This window comes from Pseudophryne corroboree, chromosome 5 (assembly GCF_028390025.1).
Source record: "Pseudophryne corroboree isolate aPseCor3 chromosome 5, aPseCor3.hap2, whole genome shotgun sequence".
NCBI classification, from domain to species: Eukaryota; Metazoa; Chordata; class Amphibia; order Anura; family Myobatrachidae; genus Pseudophryne; species Pseudophryne corroboree.
The window spans coordinates 821,804,095-821,825,737 of NC_086448.1; positions in this window are offsets into that span (position 1 = coordinate 821,804,095).

Here is a 21,643-nt window from a genome sequence, read left to right on the forward strand (position 1 = left end):
GGCATGAGCCGAAATTCACATTATAGCACACAGTATGAGCCGAAATTCACATTACCCCACATGGTATGAGCCAAAATTCACATTATAGCACACGGTATGAGCCGAAATTCACATTATAGCACACGGTATGAGCCAAAATTCACATTACTCCACATGGTATGAGCCAAAATTCACATTTCCCCACATGGTATGAGCTGAAATTCACATTACAGCACATGGTATGAGCCGAAATTCACATTACAGCACACGGAATGAGCCAAAATTCACATTATAGCACACGGTATTAGCCAAAATTCACGTTACAGCACATGATATGAGCCAAAATTCCCATTATAGAGTTAGGGGATCCTACCCCCAGAATTAACATGGCCTGTGGGGCACTATGATGAGGGGAGCCCACCCCCTTAATAGACTAATTGCAGAGTTTAGCAGCGGAAGGGCTGCAGCGGTTTCTCACCCCAAGCTGCGGTGCTTCTGCCACCTCCGACACTCCACATCTTCGGCACCACCCGGGATGCAGAGCACCGCACCGGGTATGCACCCTATTCAGTGTGGTCTGCTGCGCTCCGAAGGGGTTCTTGTTTCATGCTGCAGGATTCCGATGTGCGCCTTCCTCCCCGCTGTTACTGTCACGGTAAGCATTAGTATCGTTTACCGCAGAGGCCATTTTCTGAGGCATATGTGTTAAACCTCAGGAACTGAGATGCCCTTCTCACCATACAGCTGTGTGGCCGAGCCGGGCGGGGGGACAGCCAGCAGCAGCATGCCGGATATCAGCAGCAGAGGGAGCGGGCTGTACATACTTGAGGCAGCTGGATATTCAACAGTGCTGAAAGCCTCCGGAGCCCGCACCCACGAAGCTGCAGTACACCGGCAGAGGACACCCATCCCCCGAACCCTGCGTAGCCCAAAGCCGGAGATCAGCAGCATGTTGAACGCGGAAGCAGAAGCTGCTTATTGCCGGTCAACATGCTGCTGATCTCCGGCTTTGGGCTCCGCATGTGCATTACAGCCCCCACCCTCGGCTGCTGATATCTGGCATGCTGCCCCTGCTGCTGGCTTTCCACCCGCCCGGCTCGCCCACCCAGCTGGATGGCGAGTGAGAAGGGCATCTCAGTGCCCGTGGTTTAATACATATCTCTCTTCGGTAAATGGCCATTAGTACATCCCACACACACTGATTACACACACACAGACTGGCCACCCCCAAATCCTACACACACCCACTCAGACTACACACACACATTCTCATACTTTCCTCTCCCCCACACACACACTGGACTGCAAAAATTTACACACACTGACACTGTTCCACACACACACAATTAACACACACTCACACTGTCCCACACACACAATTAACACACACGCACACTGTCCCACACACCAGTGGCGTGCGGTGAGGTCAGTGGCGTGCGGTGAGGCACTACAGCCATAATGTCCGCCGAATCCTGCCGATGACCCCTACCGCCACCGAGCCAATGCCCGCCACTGCCTCTGAGCCGATGCCCGCTGCCACCACCAATGGCTTACAAACTCGCCCACCATCAACTGACCCAGCCCTCCGCCACTAATTTGCAACTCAGTCCAAAGTCGCCAATGCCCGCTGCATGCCTGCTCATCATACTTGTGATATATTGTACATTTTTATAGAAAAAAATAATAATCAGTGTTTGGGACTGTGAAGGGAGTGGGAGGAGGACATGAATGCAATTTGGTTGTCCAGGGTTTCCATTAACTTAATGGAGAAGGGTCTGAATGGGTTAAAAATGTAAAAAAAAAACTGCGTGAGGTCCCCCTCCTAAGTATAACCAGCCTCGGCTCTTTGAGCCGGTCCTGGTTGTTTAAATACTGGGAAAAAATTGGACAGGGGTTCCCCGTATTTAGACAACCAGCATCGGGCTCTTAGTCCGGTCCTGGTTCCAAAAATACGGGGGACAAAAGATGTAGGGGTCCCCCCGTATTTTTAAAACCAGCACCGGGCTCCACTAGCCAGGGACATAATGCCACAGCCGGGGGACACATTTATGTAGGGCCCTGCGGCCGTGGCATTACCCCCCCCCCCAACTAGTCACCACTGGCCGGGGTTCCCTAGAGGAGTGGGGACCCCTTAAATCAAGGGGTCACCCCCCCTCCAGGCACCCAAGGGCCAGGGGTGAAGCCGGAGGCTGTCCCCCCATCCGTGGGCTGTGGATGGGAGGCTGATAGCCATGTAAGTAAAAAAAGAATATTGTTTTTTGTTGTGGAACTACAAGGCCCAGAAAGCCTACCCCGCTTGCTGGTACTTGGAGAACCTCAAGTACCAACATGCAGGAAAATAACGGGCCCGCCGGTACCTGTAGTTCTACAACAGAAAAAACACCCAAATAAAAACACAACTCACACACCGTGACAGTAAAAATTTATTAAAGCACACTGACATACTCACACATACTTACCTATATCCCACGCCGGTCACGTCCACTTGTCCAGTAGAATCAAATAGGGGTAGCTGTAGAAATGAGACACACTACTTACCTACATCCCACGCCGGTCACGTCCACTTGTCCAGTAGAATCCAGTAGGGGAATCTGTAAAAATGAGAGACAGATTACTTACCTACATCCCACGCCGGTCACGTCCACTTGTCCAGTAGAATCCAGTAGGGGAATCTGTAAAAATGAGAGAAATATTACTTACCTACATCCCACGCCAGTCACGTCCACTTGTCCAGTAGAATCCAATAGGGGTACCTGTAAAAATGAGAGACAGATTATTTACCTACATCCCACGCTGGTCACGTCCACTTGTCCAGTAGAATCCAGTAGGGGAATCTGTAAAATGAGAGACAGATTACTTACCTACATCCCACGCCGGTCACGTCCACTTGTCCAGTAGAATCCAATAGGGGTACCTGTAAAAATGAGAGACAGATTACTTACCTACATCCCACGCCGGTCACGTCCACTTGTCCAGTAGAATCCAATAGCGTTACCTGTAAAAATGAGAGACAGATTACTTACCTACATCCCACGCCGGTCACGTCCACTTGTCCAGTAGAATCCAGTACTGGAATCTGTAAAAATGAGAGACAGATTACTTACCTACATCCCACGCCAGTCACGTCTACTTGTCCAGTAGAATCCAATAGGGGTACCTGTAAAAATGAGAGACAGATTACTTACCTACATCCCACGCCGATCACGTCCACTTGTCCAGTAGAATCCAATAGGGGTACCTGTAAAAATGAGAGACAGATTACTTACCTACATCCCACGCTGGTCACGTCCACTTGTCCAGTAGAATTCAATAGGGGTACCTGTAAAAATGAGAGACAGATTACTTACCTACATCCCACGCTGGTCACGTCCACTTGTCCAGTAGAATCCAGTAGGGGAATCTGTAAAAATGAGAGACAGATTACTTACCTACATCCCACGCCGGTCACGTCCACTTGTCCAGTAGAATTCAATAGGGGTACCTGTAAAAATGAGAGACAGATTACTTACCTACATCCCACGCTGGTCACGTCCACTTGTCCAGTAGAATCCAGTAGGGGAATCTGTAAAAATGAGAGACAGATTACTTACCTACATCCCACGCCGGTCACGTCCACTTGTCCAGTAGAATCCAATAGGGGTACCTGTAAAAATGAGAGACAGATTACTTACCTACATCCCACGCCGATCACGTCCACTTGTCCAGTAGAATCCAATAGGGGTACCTGTAAAAATGAGAGACAGATTACTTACCTACATCCCACGCTGGTCACGTCCACTTGTCCAGTAGAATTCAATAGGGGTACCTGTAAAAATGAGAGACAGATTACTTACCTACATCCCACGCTGGTCACGTCCACTTGTCCAGTAGAATCCAGTAGGGGAATCTGTAAAAATGAGAGACAGATTACTTACCTACATCCCACGCCAGTCACGTCCACTTGTCCAGTAGAATCCAATAGGGGTACCTGTAAAAATGAGAGACAGATTACTTACCTACATCCCACGCCGGTCACGTCCACTTGTCCAGTAGAATCCAATAGCGTTACCTGTAAAAATGAGAGACAGATTACTTACCTACATCCCACGCCGGTCACGTCCACTTGTCCAGTAGAATCCAATAGGGGTACCTGTAAAAATGAGAGACAGATTACTTACCTACATCCCACGCCGATCACGTCCACTTGTCCAGTAGAATCCAATAGGGGTACCTGTAAAAATGAAAGACAGATTACTTACCTACATCCCACGCTGGTCACGTCCACTTGTCCAGTAGAATTCAATAGGTGTACCTGTAAAAATGAGAGACAGATTACTTACCTACATCCCACGCTGGTCACGTCCACTTGTCCAGTAGAATCCAGTAGGGGAATCTGTAAAAATGAGAGACAGATTACTTACCTACATCCCACGCCGGTCACGTCCACTTGTCCAGTAGAATCCAAAAGGGGTACCTGTAAAAATGAGAGACAGATTACTTACCTACATCCCACGCCGATCACGTCCACTTGTCCAGTAGAATCCAATAGGGGTACCTGTAAAAATGAGAGACAGATTACTTACCTACATCCCACGCTGGTCACGTCCACTTGTCCAGTAGAATTCAATAGGGGTACCTGTAAAAATGAGAGACAGATTACTTACCTACATCCCACGCTGGTCACGTCCACTTGTCCAGTAGAATCCAGTAGGGGAATCTGTAAAAATGAGAGACAGATTACTTACCTACATCCCACGCCGGTCACGTCTACTTGTCCAGTAGAATCCAATAGCGTTACCTGTAAAAATGAGAGACAGATTACTTACCTACATCCCACGCCGATCACGTCCACTTGTCCAGTAGAATCCAATAGGAGACCTGTAAAAATGAGAGACAGATTACTTACCTACATCCCACGCTGGTCACGTCCACTTGTCCAGTAGAATTCAATAGGGGTACCTGTAAAAATGAGAGACAGATTACTTACCTACATCCCACGCCGGTCACGTCCACTTGTCCAGTAGAATCCAGTAGGGGAATCTGTAAAAATGAGAGACAGATTACTTACCTACATCCCACGCCAGTCACATCCACTTGTCCAGTAGAATCCAATAGGGGTACCTGTAAAAATGAGAGACAGATTACTTACCTACATCCCACGCCGGTCACGTCCACTTGTCCAGTAGAATCCAATAGCGTTACCTGTAAAAATGAGAGACAGATTACTTACCTACATCCCACGCCGATCACGTCCACTTGTCCAGTAGAATCCAATAGGGGTACCTGTAAAAATGAGAGACAGATTACTTACCTACATCCCACGCTGGTCACGTCCACTTGTCCAGTAGAATTCAATAGGGGTACCTGTAAAAATGAGAGACAGATTACTTACCTACATCCCACGCTGGTCACGTCCACTTGTCCAGTAGAATCCAGTAGGGGAATCTGTAAAAATGAGAGACAGATTACTTACCTACATCCCACGCCGGTCACGTCCACTTGTCCAGTAGAATCCAATAGGGGTACCTGTAAAAATGAGAGACATATTACTTACCTACATCCCACGCCGATCACGTCCACTTGTCCAGTAGAATCCAATAGGGGTACCTGTAAAAATGAGAGACAGATTACTTACCTACATCCCACGCCGATCACGTCCACTTGTCCAGTAGAATCCAATAGGGGTACCTGTAAAAATGAGAGACAGATTACTTACCTACATCCCACGCTGGTCACGTCCACTTGTCCAGTAGAATCCAGTAGGGGAATCTGTAAAAATGAGAGACAGATTACTTACCTACATCCCACGCCGGTCACGTCCACTTGTCCAGTAGAATTCAATAGGGGTACCTGTAAAAATTAAAATGATACTTACAAACTGCAATCCACAGGATGAGAGAGAGAGAGAGAGAGAGAGAGAGGGGGGGGGGGGGGGAGAGACTAACCTGCTGCTGGGGAGACCGGCACACACTGCAGGGCCACGACGGGAGGACGGAGCCGGCGGAGGAGGGGGAGAGCCGCACACCGCCGCTCCTGTCAGCGGCAGCGGAGGAGGACGGGGCGCACACTACAGACGCCAATAACTGCCGGGACGATTAACACACACACACAAATAACACACACGCACACTGTCCCACACACACAAATAACACACACGCACACTGTCCCACACACACAATTAACAAACACGCACTGTCCCACACACACACAATTAACACACTCACACTGTCCCACACACACACACACTTAACACACGCACACTGTCCCACACACACACAATTAACACACACGCACACTGTCCCACACACACACAATTAATACACACGCACACTGTCCCACACACACACAATTAACACACACGCACTTTCCCACACACACACAATTAACACACACTCAAACTGTCCCACACACACACAATTAACACACACACACTGTCCCACACACACACACACACACACACACACACACACACACACACACACACACACACAATTAACACACTCACACTGTCCCACACATACACAATTAACACACACGCACACTGTCCCACACACACACAATTAACACGCACTCAAAACTGTCCCACACACACAATTAACACACTCACACTGTCACACACACACACACACACAATTAACAAACACGCACTGTCCCACACACACAATTAACACACTCACACTGTCACACACACACACACACAATTAACACACACACACTGTCCCACACACACACAATTAACACACGCACACTGTCCCACACACACACACACACACACACACACACACACACACACAATTTACACACACTCAAACTGTCCCACACACACAATTAACACACTCACACTGTCCCACACACACACAATTAACACACACGCACTGTCCCACACACAACACACACGCACACTGTCCGACACACACACAATTAACACACACACACTTAACACACACACACACACACAAAATGTCCCGCACCCCCTTCCCGCACACCTGCACTCACTGCTGTTCAGGGGCCGCACGCCCCCCCGACGTCGCGCATGCGCGCACCTCCGCGGTCGCGATCGCGTACACAGTCACTTTGCAGGGGGGAGTAGGGGGAGGCTCCTGGCTGCCGCTGCCTGTCTATTGTGACAGGCACAGCAGCCGGGGAGACAGGGAAAGCGCCGCGGGTAGCGCCGGCGGAATCCCTGAAGCATGGGGCGAGTGGGCCGTGCAGGTGACGGTGGCGCCGCCCTCTGTTGGGGCTGCCATGGTGCCCAAGGCACGTGCCCTGCTCGCCCCGTGCTAGATACGCCTCTGCCGCACACTATAGGCCCTTCATAAATGTCAGCTCCAGGCCCATGTGGACCTTAATCTGGCACTGATTTGAACCCTTGAGGGATTTATAGTGTTACCTAAATATATTATTACTTCATTGACGTATGTACATAACAGATCTGAATTCATATGTATCCCTTGGATCACCTGCCAGTGTAGTTTTCACGTGGCTTATATGCACAATTACAGGTTCGTTTCGTTCCGATCGTTTCATTATGCTTTATCAAGTTATGTTCCATTTTTGTTTATTCTTGACTGAGTGGGATTAGGGGACTGTACAATTAAGCACTATTCGTTTTTGTATATTCCAGCGCGGAATGGGATTGTCGGGTTGTAGCTCCGGTATCCTAGCAACCAGCGGCCGTAGCTCCCATGACGCGCTTGGAAGGTGCCAGGTCTGGAGACAGGAAACGTGGATCTCTAGTGGCGTGACACCAGGGCGGTCTTCTCACAGGTATAACGGTATATTTGTCACTGTTTATGTGTTCATTCACCTAGACAAAGGGGGCGAGGTGGACCCAAAACGTTGGTGTCATTTTGATATTTGTTTAATACAGCTGTTATGTGATTTAAGCTCTCCGAATGCCGCTGTGTTATTCTTCAAGATACTTTATATTATATATATATATATATATATATACACTGCTCAAAAAAATAATGGAAACACTAAAATAACACATCCTAGATCTGAATGAATGAAATATTCTTATTAAATACTTTGTTCTTTACATAGTTGAATGTGCTGACAACAAAATCACACAAAAATTATCAGTGGAAATCAAATTTGTTAACCCATGGAGGTCTGGATTTGGAGTCACCCTCAAAACTAAAGTGGAAAAACACACTACAGGCTGATCCAACTTTGATGTAATGTCCTTAAAACAAGTCAAAATGAGGCTCAGTAGTGTGTGTGGCCTCCACGTGCCTGTATGACCTCCCTACAACCCACACAAGTGGCTCAGGTAGTGCAGCTCATCCAGGATGTCACATCAATGCAAGCTGTAGCAAGAAGGTTTGCTGTGTCTGTCAGTGTAGTGTCCAGAGCATGTAGGCGCTACCAGGAGACAGGCCAGTACATCAGGAGATGTGGAGGAGGCCGTAGGAGGGCAACAACCCAGCAGCAGGACCGCTACCTCTGCCCTTGTGCAAGGAGGAACAGGAGGAGCACTGCCAGAGCCCTGCAAAATGACCTCCAGCAAGCCACAAATGTGCATGTGTATACTCAAATGATCAGAAACAGACTCCATGAGGGTGGTATGAGAGTCCGACACCCACAGGTGGGGGTTGTGCTTACAGCCCAACACCGTGCAGGACGTTTGGCATTTGCCAGAGAACACCAAGATTGGCAAATTCGCCACTGGTGCCCTATGCTCTTCACAGATGAAAGCAGGTTCTCACTGAGAACATGTGACAGACGTGACAGAGTCTGGAGACACCAAGGAGAACGTTCTGCTACCTGCAACATCCTCCAGCATGACCGGTTTGGCAGTGGGTCAGTAATGGTGTGGGGTGGTGTTTCTTTGGGGGGCTGCACAGCCCTCCATGTGCTCACCAGAGGTAGCCTGACTGAGATGAGATCCTCAGACCCCTTGTGAGACCATATGCTGGTGCGGTTGGCCCTGGGTTCCTTCTAATGCAAGACAATGCTAGCCTCATGTGGCTGGAGTGTGTCAGCAGTTCCTGCAAGACGAAGGCATTGATGCTATGGACTGGCCCGCCCCTTGCCCAGACCTGAATCCAATTGAGCACATCTGGGACATCATGTCTTGCTCCATCCACCAATGCCACGTTGCACCAGACTGTCCAGGAGTTGGCGGATGCTTTAGTCCAGGTCTGGGAGGAGATCCCTCAGGAGACCATCCGCCACCTCATCAGGAGCATGCCCAGGTGTTGTAGGGAGGTCATACAGGCACGAGGAGGCTACACACACACTACTGAGCCTCATTTTGACTTGTTTTAAGGACATTACATCAAAGTTGGATCAGCCTGTAGTGTGTTTTTCCACTTTAATTTTGAGGGTGACTCCAAATCTAGACCTTCATGGGTTAATAAGTTTGATTTCCAATGATAATTTGTGTGTGATTTTGTTGTCAGCACATTCAACATTCAACTATGTAAAGAACAAAGTATTTAATAAGAATATTTAATTCATTCAGATCTAGGATGTGTTATTTTAGTGTTCCCTTTATTTTTTTGAGCAGTGTATATATATATATATATATATATATATATATATACTGTGTATGCTTGACAAAAATGTAACCACATTGAAACATTGGAAAACACTGCACGTCTACTGATTATTCATTTCAGTCTGCACGTGCTGCACCAGACTGGCATGTATATACCATATGTATATACTCTATATATAATAGTGATGTGCACCGGAAATTTTTCGGGTTTTGTGTTTTGGTTTTGGATTCGGTTCCGCGACCGTGTTTTGGATTCGGACGCGTTTTGTTAAAACCTCCCTGAAAATTTTTTGTCGGATTCGGCTTTGTTTTGGATTCGGGTGTTTTTTTACAAAACGCCCACAAAAACAGCTTAAATCATAGAATTTGGGGGTCATTTTGATCCAATAGTATTATTAACCTCAATAACCATAATTTCCACTCATTTTCAGTCTTTTCTGATCACCTCACAGGTCACAATATTGGCCCTCATTCCGAGTTGTTCGCTCGTTCTTTTTCATCGCATCGCAGTGAAAATCCGCTTAGTACGCATGCGCAAAGTTCGCACTGCGACTGCGCCAAGTAACTTTACTATGAAGAAAGTATTTTTACTCACGGCTTTTTCTTCGCTCCGGCGATCGTAATGTGATTGACAGGAAATGGGTGTTACTGGGCGGAAACACGGCGTTTCAGGGGCGTGTGGCTGAAAACGCTACCGTTTCCGGAAAAAACGCAGGAGTGGCCGGAGAAACGGTGGGAGTGCCTGGGCGAACGCTGGGTGTGTTTGTGACGTCAACCAGGAACGACAAGCACTGAAATGATCGCACAGGCAGAGTAAGTCTGGAGCTACTCAGAAACTGCTAAGTAGTTAGTAATCGCAATATTGCGAATACATCGGTCGCAATTTTAAGAAGCTACGATTCACTCCCAGTAGGCGGCGGCTTAGCGTGTGTAACTCTGCTAAATTCGCCTTGCGACCGATCAACTCGGAATGAGGGCCATTATTTTTAGTCCTAAAATTTGCACCGAGGTCGCTGGATGGATAAGCTAAGCAACCCAAGTGGCCGACACAAACACCTGGCCCATCTAGGAGTGGCACTGCAGTGTCAGGCAGGATGGCCCTTCCAAAAAAATAGTCCCCAAACAGCACATGATGCAAAGAAAAATGAAAGAAAAAAGAGGTGCAAGATGGAATTGTCCTTGGGCCCTCCCACCCACCCTTATGTTGTATAAACAGGACATGCACACTTTAACGAACCCATCATTTCAGCGACAGGGTCTGCCACACGACTGTGACTGAAATGACTGGTTGGTTTATGCCCCCACCAAAAAAGAAGCAATCAATCTCTCCTTGCACAAACTGGCTCTACAGAGGCAAGATGTCCACCTCATCATCATCCTCCGATTCCTCACCCTTTTCACTGTGTACATTCCCCTCCTCACAGATTATTAATTCGTCCCCCCTGGAATCCACCATCTCAGATCCCCGTGTACTTTCTGGAGGCAGTTGCTGCTGGTTAATGTCTCCATGGAGTAATTGATTATAATTCATTTTAATGAACATCATCTTCTCCACATTTTCTGGAAGTAACCTCCTACGCCGATTGCTGACAAGGTGAGCGGCTGCACTAAACACTCTTTCAGAGTACACACTGGAGGGAGGGCAACTTAGGTAGAATAAAGCCAGTTTGTGCAAGGGCCTCCAAATTGCCTCTTTTCCTGCCAGTATATACGTAGGGACTGTATGACGTGCCTACTTGGATGCGTTCACTCATATAATCCTCCACCATTCTTTCAATGGTGAGAGAATCATATGCAGTGACAGTAGACGACATGTCAGTAATCGTTGGCAGGTCCTTCAGTCTGGACCAGATGTCAGCACTCGCTCCAGACTGCTCTGCATCCCCGCCAGCGGGTGGGCTCGGAATTCTTAGCCTTTTCCTTTTTACCCCCAGTTGCGGGAGAATGTGAAGGAGGAGCTGTTGACGGGTCACGTTCCGCTTGACTTGACAATTTTCTCACCAGCAGGTCTTTGAACCTCTGCAGACTTGTGTCTGCTGGAAAGAGAGATACAACGTAGGTTTTAAATCTAGGATCGAGCACGGTGACCAAAATGTAGTGCTCTGATTTCAACAGATTGACCACACGTGAATCCTGGTTAAGCGAATTAAGGGCTCCATCCACAAGTCCCACATGCCTAGCGGAATCGCTCTGTTTTAGCTCTTCCTTCAATGTCTCCAGTTTCTTCTGCAAAAGCCTGATGAGGGGAATGACCTGACTCAGGCTGGCAGTGTCTGAACTGACTTCACGTGTGGCAAGTTCAAAGGGTTGCAGAACCTTGCACTACGTTGAAATCATTCTCCACTGCGCTTGGGTCAGGTGCATTCCCCCTCCTTTGCTTATATCGTGGACAGATGTATAGGCTTCAATGGCCTTTTGCTGCTCCTCCATCCTCTGAAGCATATAGAGGGTTGAATTCCACCTCGTTACCACATCTTGCTTCAGATGATGGCAGGGCAGGTTCAGGAGTGTTTGCTGGTGCTCCAGTCTTCGGCACGCGGTGGCTGAATGCCGAAAGTGGCCAGCAATTCTTCGGGCCACCGACAGCATCTCTTGCACGCCCCTGTCGTTTTTTAAATAATTCTGCACCACCAAATTCAATGTACAGTATGTGCAAAACATGGGACGTGCTGGAATTTGCCCAGATGTAATGCACGCACAATATTGCTCGCGTTGTCAGATATCACAAATCCCCAGGAGAATTCAATTGGGGTAAGCCATTCTGCGATGATGTTCCTCAGTTTCCGTAAGAGGTTGTCAGCTGTGTGTCTCTTATGGAAAGCGGTGATACAAAGCGTAGCCTGCCTAGGAACGAGTTGGCGTTTGCGAGATGCTGCTACTGGTGCCGCCGCTGCTGTTCTTGCTGCGGTAGGCAATACATCTACCCAGTGGCCTGTCACAGTCATATAGTCCTGAGTCTGCCCTGCTCCACTTGTCCACATGTCCGTGGTTAAGTGGACATTGGGTACAACTGCATTTTTTAGGACACTGGTGACTCTTTTTCTGACGTCTGTGTACATTTTCGGTTTCGCCTGCCTAGAGAAATGGAACTTAGATGGCTTTTGGTACCGGGGACACAGTACCTCAATCAAGTCTCTAGTTGCCTGTGAATTAACGGTGGATACTGGACACACGTTTCTCACCACCCAGGCTGACAAGACCTGAGTTATCCGCTTTGCAACAGGATGACTGCTGTGATATTTCATCTTCCTCGCAAAGGACTGTTGGACAGTCAATTGCTTACTGGAAGTAGTACAAGTGGTCTTCCGACTTCCCCTCTGGGATGATGATCGACTCCCAGCAGCAACAACAGCAGCGCCAGCAGCTGGAGGCGTTACATTCAAGGATGCATCAGAGGAATCCCAGGCATGAGAGGACTCGTCATACTTGCCAGTGACATGGCCTGCAGGACTATTGGTTTTCCTGTGTAATGTGGAAATTGACACTGAGGGAGTTGGTGGTGTGGTTTGCTGGAGCTTGGTTACAAGAGGAAGGAATTTAGTGGTCAGTGGACTGCTTCCACTGTCATCCAAAGTTTTTGAACTTGTCACTGACTTCTGATGAATGCGGTCCAGGTGACGTATAAGGGAGGATGTTCCTAGGTGGTTAACGTCATTACCCCTGCTTATTACAGCTTGACAAAGGCAACACATGGCTTGACACCTGTTGTCCGCATTTCTGTTGAAATAATTCCACACCGAAGAGGTGATTTTTTTTTATATATGTAAAGAAAAAAATTAAAACACAATCTAGTGTAATAAATTCATAACACTTTTTGTTAAAATTCTGCAGCAGAGATTTTCACTTCATATATACAGTAATAATCTCTCTGCTTTAAGATAAGTAGAGTTCATCTCTCTATCACTTACCAATTAAGGAGCGCAGAAGAAGGGATATCTGTATTTTTTTTTGTAATCTAGAGTGTTTATGTGGGTGAAGGTAACACCCTTTTCAGATTTCCTTCCTTCTGCTGCTTATATGCGCATTTTCATGCAGGTGTAAAAAATTGTTTTTCACCCATATCCTCATCCTGGTGTACTTCAACAGTGACATCTTCAATTTGACTATCAGGAACTGGACTGCGGGTGCTCCTTCCAGCACTTGCAGGGGGGCGTGAAAATGTTGGAAGGAGCCACCTCTTCACGTCTAGTGCTGGGAAGGTCAAGCATCTCAACCGACACAATTGGACTCTCCTTGGGGATTTGTGATTTAGAAGAATGCACAGTTCTTTGCTGTGCTTTTGCCAGCTTAAGTCTTTTCATTTTTCTAGCGAGAGGATGAGTGCTTCCATCCTCATGTGAAGCTGAACCACTAGCCATGAACATAGGCCAGGGCCTCAGCCGTTCCTTGCCACTCCGTGTCGTAAATGGCATATTGGCATGTTTACGCTTCACCTCAGATGCATTGAATTTAGATTTTTGGGTCATTTTACTGAACTTTTGTTTTTTGGATTTTACATGCTCTCTACTATGACATTGGGCATCAGCCTTGGCAGACAACGTTGATGGCATTTCATCGTCTCGGCCATGACTAGTGGCAGCAGCTTCAGCACGAGGTGGAAGTGGATCTTGATCTTTCCCTATTTTAACCTCCACATTTTTGTTATCCATTTTCTAATGTGTGGAATTATATGCCAGTATCAATAGCAATGGCCTACTACTATATATACTGCCCACAACTGAAATGCAACACAGATATGGATGGATAGTATATTTGACGACACAGAGGTAGGTAGAGCAGTGGCCTTCCGTACCGTACTGCTATTTATACTGGTGGTCACTGTCACTGTCAGCAAACTGCAAAACTAAAATGCACCACAGGCAGTGGCGGATTTAGGGGGGGCACAAAGGCACGTGCCCCCCCTGTCGTTCATTCATTTAAACCGCAAGCCCGCCCGTGTCCAGGATGAGCGAGTCAGCCTCTTAGCCCTCCTGTCGGGCGGGGCGAGAGAGGTGAGGGAGAGACTACAGTAGCGGCGTGCACACCGCTATTAAGGGACCTGAACCATTAATAGCCGCCGCTCTGTTCTGGGACGGCACCAAGCAAGATGTTCTGCCAGCGGCTCAGGCGGGGATCAGGATTGTGCTAGCACACTTTAAAGCTACGGTGCACATTTTTTTCAGCATTGGTCTGGACGGCCGTCAATTGTAGCCCCGCCCCCTCGCGGCTATTTGCCGCGATTTGCGGGTTTGTCGGGAAGAGGCGGAGCCAATATGAACAGATTCTCATGTAATCGAGTCATATTGGCTCCTCCCCCTCAACGCCGACCCGCGAATCGCGACATTTAGCCGAGAGGGGGCGGGGCTACAGTTGCCGGACCAATTATGCCAAGGTGGCTTATTTTTGAAACATGCCCTGCCATTAATGACAATTAATGCCTGTCCAGCCCTGCATTAATGACAACTGCAGCATCCTCTTCCTTCAGGACAGGGCAGTTTCCAAATGTAAGTGTACTGTATGTGGTGTGTAATTGTGTATGTGTGTATATGTATGTGTTCCATGCGTATATTTATGTGCACGTGTTCTGTGTATGTATATCGATCTATGTATGTATTGATGTGTTCTATGAGTGTGTGTACTGTATATATGTATGTTTGTGGTGTTCTATGTGTGCGTTTGTGTGTATGTGTTCTATGTAATATATGTATTATATATATCTACATGTGTGGAAGGATGCATTTGCATCATGATTGACAGATGGCGGGCTTCTGGGGGCGGTAACACAGTGTTGGGGGGAGTGCACCATGAAATGCAGGCGTGTCATGGCCATTTTCGGGGCCGTTGATGTCACCTGCATCTCCTGAGATCGCATGGCGGCGGTGCACCTGCCTGCGCAGCCATGAGGTCGACCTCTATTTGAGCTTTTCGCAATGCAATCAAAATAGAATTGTGATCCCATCGCGGGGCAGCACCAAACATGCTGGGCGACTTTGCCATGTGCTGGGCGGCCCCCCACTGCATACGATTTTAGTGGTTGCAGATTTTGCTAAAATAGCAAAATCTGCGACTAACTCTGAATAACCCCCAATGTCCTTATTATTAAGGCATACCAGTAAAATATAGTAATTACAGGTTGTTGTTTTTTTTCTGTGTTAAATTGTAAAGCAACTAGGGTGACAATGTATATAGGGTCAGCTTAAATTCAGGTTGGCATTGGTGATCACTAAAAGTGGCTGTGAATTACTTGCTTGAGTGATGGAGAAGGGATAGCAGGAGCAGAGAGTGTTATACAATAGTTTGTCTTAGTTATTTCTATTACCTGTTCAACAGTGACCTAGTTTGCATGTGGTTTAGCTAGTGGCAAAGTAGCTACGGGACTGGGGATGTTATATGGTATATGGTGCTGTGGATGGCACCTGGCCTGTTTCCTGTGCCACCCCAGACAGCCATTGCTCCTGGAAGGTCCAGCTCTGGTTGGGGAAAGCCGGGAACACCTCCTCCAACATGGGACGGGGAGAGGCCGTTCCCGCTAACAGAACACTCTCTTCACTGGTGAGGACTCTCATTATATTAATTAGAGATGAGCGGGTTCGGTTTCTCTGAATCCGAACCCGCCCGAACTTCATGGTTTTTTTCACGGGTCCGAGCAGACTCGGATCCTCCCGCCTTGCTCGGTTAACCCGAGCGCGCCCGAACGTCATCATGACGCTGTCGGATTCTCGCGAGACTCGGATTCTATATAAGGAGCCGCGCGTCGCCGCCATTTTCACACGTGCATTGAGATTGATAGGGAGAGGACGTGGCTGGCGTCCTCTCCATTTAGATTATAAGAGAGAGAGATTTACTGGAGTTTAGGACTAGGAGGAGTACTGTAGAAGTGTAGAGAGTGCAGAGAGTTTACTAGTGAGTGACCACCAGACAGTGCAGTTTATTTAATATATCCGTTCTCTGCCTGAAAAAAGCGATACACACAGTGACTCAGTCACATACCATATCTGTGTGCACTGCTCAGGCTCAGCCCAGTGTGCTGCATCATCTATATATATTATATATCTGTCTGACTGCTCAGCTCACACAGCTTATAATTGTGGGGGAGACTGGGGAGCACTGCAGTGCCAGTTATAGGTTATAGCAGGAGCCAAGAGTACATAATATTATATAGTGAGTGACCACCAGACAGTGCAGTTTATTTAATATATCCGTTCTCTGCCTGAAAAAAGCGATACACACAGTGACTCAGTCACATACCATATCTGTGTGCACTGCTCAGGCTCAGCCCAGTGTGCTGCATCATCTATATATATTATATATCTGTCTGACTGCTCAGCTCACACAGCTTATAATTGTGGGGGAGACTGGGGAGCACTGCAGTGCCAGTTATAGGTTATAGCAGGAGCCAGGAGTACATAATATTATATTAAAATTAAACAGTGCACACTTTTGCTGCAGGAGTGCCACTGCCAGTGTGACTGACCAGTGACCTGACCACACTGACCACCAGTATAGTTAGTAGTATACTTATATTGTGATTGCCTGAAAAAGTTAAACACTCGTCGTGTGACTTCACTTGTGTGTTGTTGTTTTTTTTATTCTATAAAAATAAAACTCATTCTGCTGACAGACAGTGTCCAGCAGGTCCGTCATTATATAATATATACCTGTCCGGCTGCAGTAGTGATATATATATATTTTTTATATCATTTATCATCCAGTCGCAGCAGACACAGTACGGTAGTTCACGGCTGTGGCTACCTCTGTGTCTGCACTCGGCAGGCAGTCCGTCCATAATTGTATACCACCTAACCGTGGTTTTTTTTTCTTCTTTATACATACATACTACTACGACATCTCTTTATCAACCAGTCTATATTAGCAGCAGACACAGTACAGTACGGTAGTTCACGGCTGTGGCTACCTCTGTGTCTGCACTCGGCAGGCAGTCCGTCCATAATTGTATACCACCTAACCGTGGTTTTTTTTTCTTTCTTCTTTATACATACATAGTTACATAGACATCTCTTTATCAACCAGTCTATATTAGCAGCAGACACAGTACAGTACGGTAGTTCACGGCTGTGGCTACCTCTGTGTCTGCACTCGGCAGGCAGTCCGTCCATAATTGTATACCACCTAACCGTGGTTTTTTTTTCTTTCTTCTTTATACATACATAGTTACATAGACATCTCTTTATCAACCAGTCTATATTAGCAGCAGACACAGTACAGTACGGTAGTTCACGGCTGTGGCTACCTCTGTGTCTGCACTCGGCAGGCAGTCCGTCCATAATTGTATACCACCTAACCGTGGTTTTTTTTTCTTTCTTCTTTATACATATATAGTTACATAGACATCTCTTTATCAACCAGTCTATATTAGCAGCAGACACAGTACAGTACGGTAGTTCACGGCTGTGGCTACCTCTGTGTCTGCACTCGGCAGGCAGTCCGTCCATAATTGTATACCACCTAACCGTGGTTTTTTTTTCTTTCTTCTTTATACATACATAGTTACATAGACATCTCTTTATCAACCAGTCTATATTAGCAGCAGACACAGTACAGTACGGTAGTTCACGGCTGTGGCTACCTCTGTGTCTGCACTCGGCAGGCAGTCCATAATTGTATACTAGTATCCATCTCCATTGATGTTTACCTGAGGTGCCTTTTAGTTGTGCCTATTAAAATATGGAGAACAAAAATGTTGAGGTTCCAAAATTAGGGAAAGATCAAGATCCACTTCCACCTCGTGCTGAAGCTGCTGCCACTAGTCATGGCCGAGACGATGAAATGCCAGCAACGTCGTCTGCCAAGGCCGATGCCCAATGTCATAGTACAGAGCATGTCAAATCCAAAACACCAAATATCAGAAAAAAAAGGACTCCAAAACCTAAAATAAAATTGTCGGAGGAGAAGCGTAAACTTGCCAATATGCCATTTACGACACGGAGTGGCAAGGAACGGCTGAGGCCCTGGCCTATGTTCATGGCTAGTGGTTCAGCTTCACATGAGGATGGAAGCACTCAGCCTCTCGCTAGAAAAATGAAAAGACTCAAGCTGGCAAAAGCAGCACAGCAAAGAACTGTGCATTCTTCGAAATCCCAAATCCACAAGGAGAGTCCAATTGTGTCGGTTGCGATGCCTGACCTTCCCAACACTGGACGTGAAGAGCATGCGCCTTCCACCATTTGCACGCCCCCTGCAAGTGCTGGAAGGAGCACCCGCAGTCCAGTTCCTGATAGTCAGATTGAAGATGTCAGTGTTAAAGTACACCAGGATGAGGAGGATATGGGTGTTGCTGGCGCTGGGGAGGAAATTGACCAGGAGGATTCTGATGGTGAGGTGGTTTGTTTAAGTCAGGCACCCGGGGAGACACCTGTTGTCCGTGGGAGGAATATGGCCGTTGACATGCCTGGTGAAAATACCAAAAAAATCAGCTCTTCGGTGTGGAGGTATTTCAACAGAAATGCGGACAACAGGTGTCAAGCCGTGTGTTCCCTTTGTCAAGCTGTAATAAGTAGGGGTAAGGACGTTAACCACCTCGGAACATCCTCCCTTATACGTCACCTGCAGCGCATTCATAATAAGTCAGTGACAAGTTCAAAAACTTTGGGTGACAGCGGAAGCAGTCCACTGACCAGTAAATCCCTTCCTCTTGTAACCAAGCTCACGCAAACCACCCCACCAACTCCCTCAGTGTCAATTTCCTCCTTCCCCAGGAATGCCAATAGTCCTGCATGCCATGTCACTGGCAATTCTGACGAGACCTCTCCTGCCTGGGATTCCTCCGATGCATCCTTGCGTGTAACGCCTACTGCTGCTGGCGCTGCTGTTGTTGCTGCTGGGAGTCGATGGTCATCCCAGAGGGGAAGTCGTAAGCCCACTTGTACTACTTCCAGTAAGCAATTGACTGTTCAACAGTCCTTTGCGAGGAAGATGAAATATCACAGCAGTCATCCTGCTGCAAAGCGGATAACTGAGGCCTTGACAACTATGTTGGTGTTAGACGTGCGTCCGGTATCCGCCGTTAGTTCACAGGGAACTAGACAATTTATTGAGGCAGTGTGCCCCCATTACCAAATACCATCTAGGTTCCACTTCTCTAGGCAGGCGATACCGAGAATGTACACGGACGTCAGAAAAAGACTCACCAGTGTCCTAAAAAATGCAGTTGTACCCAATGTCCACTTAACCACGGACATGTGGACAAGTGGAGCAGGGCAGGGTCAGGACTATATGACTGTGACAGCCCACTGGGTAGATGTATGGACTCCCGCCGCAAGAACAGCAGCGGCGGCACCAGTAGCAGCATCTCGCAAACGCCATCTCTTTCCTAGGCAGGCTACGCTTTGTATCACCGCTTTCCAGAATACGCACACAGCTGAAAACCTCTTACGGCAACTGAGGAAGATCATCGCGGAATGGCTTACCCCAATTGGACTCTCCTGTGGATTTGTGGCATCGGACAACGCCAGCAATATTGTGTGTGCATTAAATATGGGCAAATTCCAGCACGTCCCATGTTTTGCACATACCTTGAATTTGGTGGTGCAGAATTTTTAAAAAAACGACAGGGGCGTGCAAGAGATGCTGTCGGTGGCCAGAAGAATTGCGGGACACTTTCGGCGTACAGGCACCACGTACAGAAGACTGGAGCACCACCAAAAACTACTGAACCTGCCCTGCCATCATCTGAAGCAAGAAGTGGTAACGAGGTGGAATTCAACCCTCTATATGCTTCAGAGGTTGGAGGAGCAGCAAAAGGCCATTCAAGCCTATACAATTGAGCACGATATAGTAGGTGGAATGCACCTGTCTCAAGCGCAGTGGAGAATGATTTCAACGTTGTGCAAGGTTCTGATGCCCTTTGAACTTGCCACACGTGAAGTCAGTTCAGACACTGCCAGCCTGAGTCAGGTCATTCCCCTCATCAGGCTTTTGCAGAAGAAGCTGGAGACATTGAAGGAGGAGCTAACACGGAGCGATTCCGCTAGGCATGTGGGACTTGTGGATGGAGCCCTTAATTCGCTTAACAAGGATTCACGGGTGGTCAATCTGTTGAAATCAGAGCACTACATTTTGGCCACCGTGCTCGATCCTAGATTTAAAGCCTACCTTGGATCTCTCTTTCCGGCAGACACAAGTCTGCTGGGGTTGAAAGACCTGCTGGTGACAAAATTGTCAAGTCAAGCGGAACGCGACCTGTCAACATCTCCTCCTTCACATTCTCCCGCAACTGGGGGTGCGAGGAAAAGGCTCAGAATTCCGAGCCCACCCGCTGGCGGTGATGCAGGGCAGTCTGGAGCGACTGCTGATGCTGACATCTGGTCCGGACTGAAGGACCTGACAACGATTACGGACATGTCGTCTACTGTCACTGCATATGATTCTCTCAACATTGATAGAATGGTGGAGGATTATATGAGTGACCGCATCCAAGTAGGCACGTCACACAGTCCGTACTTATACTGGCAGGAAAAAGAGGCAATTTGGAGGCCCTTGCACAAACTGGCTTTATTCTACCTAAGTTGCCCTCCCACAAGTGTGTACTCCGAAAGAGTGTTTAGTGCCGCCGCTCACCTTGTCAGCAATCGGCGTACGAGGTTACATCCAGAAAATGTGGAGAAGATGATGTTCATTAAAATGAATTATAATCAATTCCTCCGCGGAGACATTGACCAGCAGCAATTGCCTCCACAAAGTACACAGGGAGCTGAGATGGTGGATTCCAGTGGGGACGAATTGATAATCTGTGAGGAGGGGGATGTACACGGTGATATATCGGAGGGTGATGATGAGGTGGACATCTTGCCTCTGTAGAGCCAGTTTGTGCAAGGAGAGATTAATTGCTTCTTTTTTGGGGGGGGTCCAAACCAACCCGTCATATCAGTCACAGTCGTGTGGCAGACCCTGTCACTGAAATGATGGGTTGGTTAAAGTGTGCATGTCCTGTTTTGTTTATACAACATAAGGGTGGGTGGGAGGGCCCAAGGACAATTCCATCTTGCACCTCTTTTTTCTTTTCTTTTTCTTTGCATCATGTGCTGATTGCGGAGGGTTTTTTGGAAGGGACATCCTGCGTGACACTGCAGTGCCACTCCTAAATGGGCCCGGTGTTTGTGTCGGCCACTAGGGTCGCTAATCTTACTCACACAGTCAGCTACCTCATTGCGCCTCTTTTTTTCTTTGCGTCATGTGCTGTTT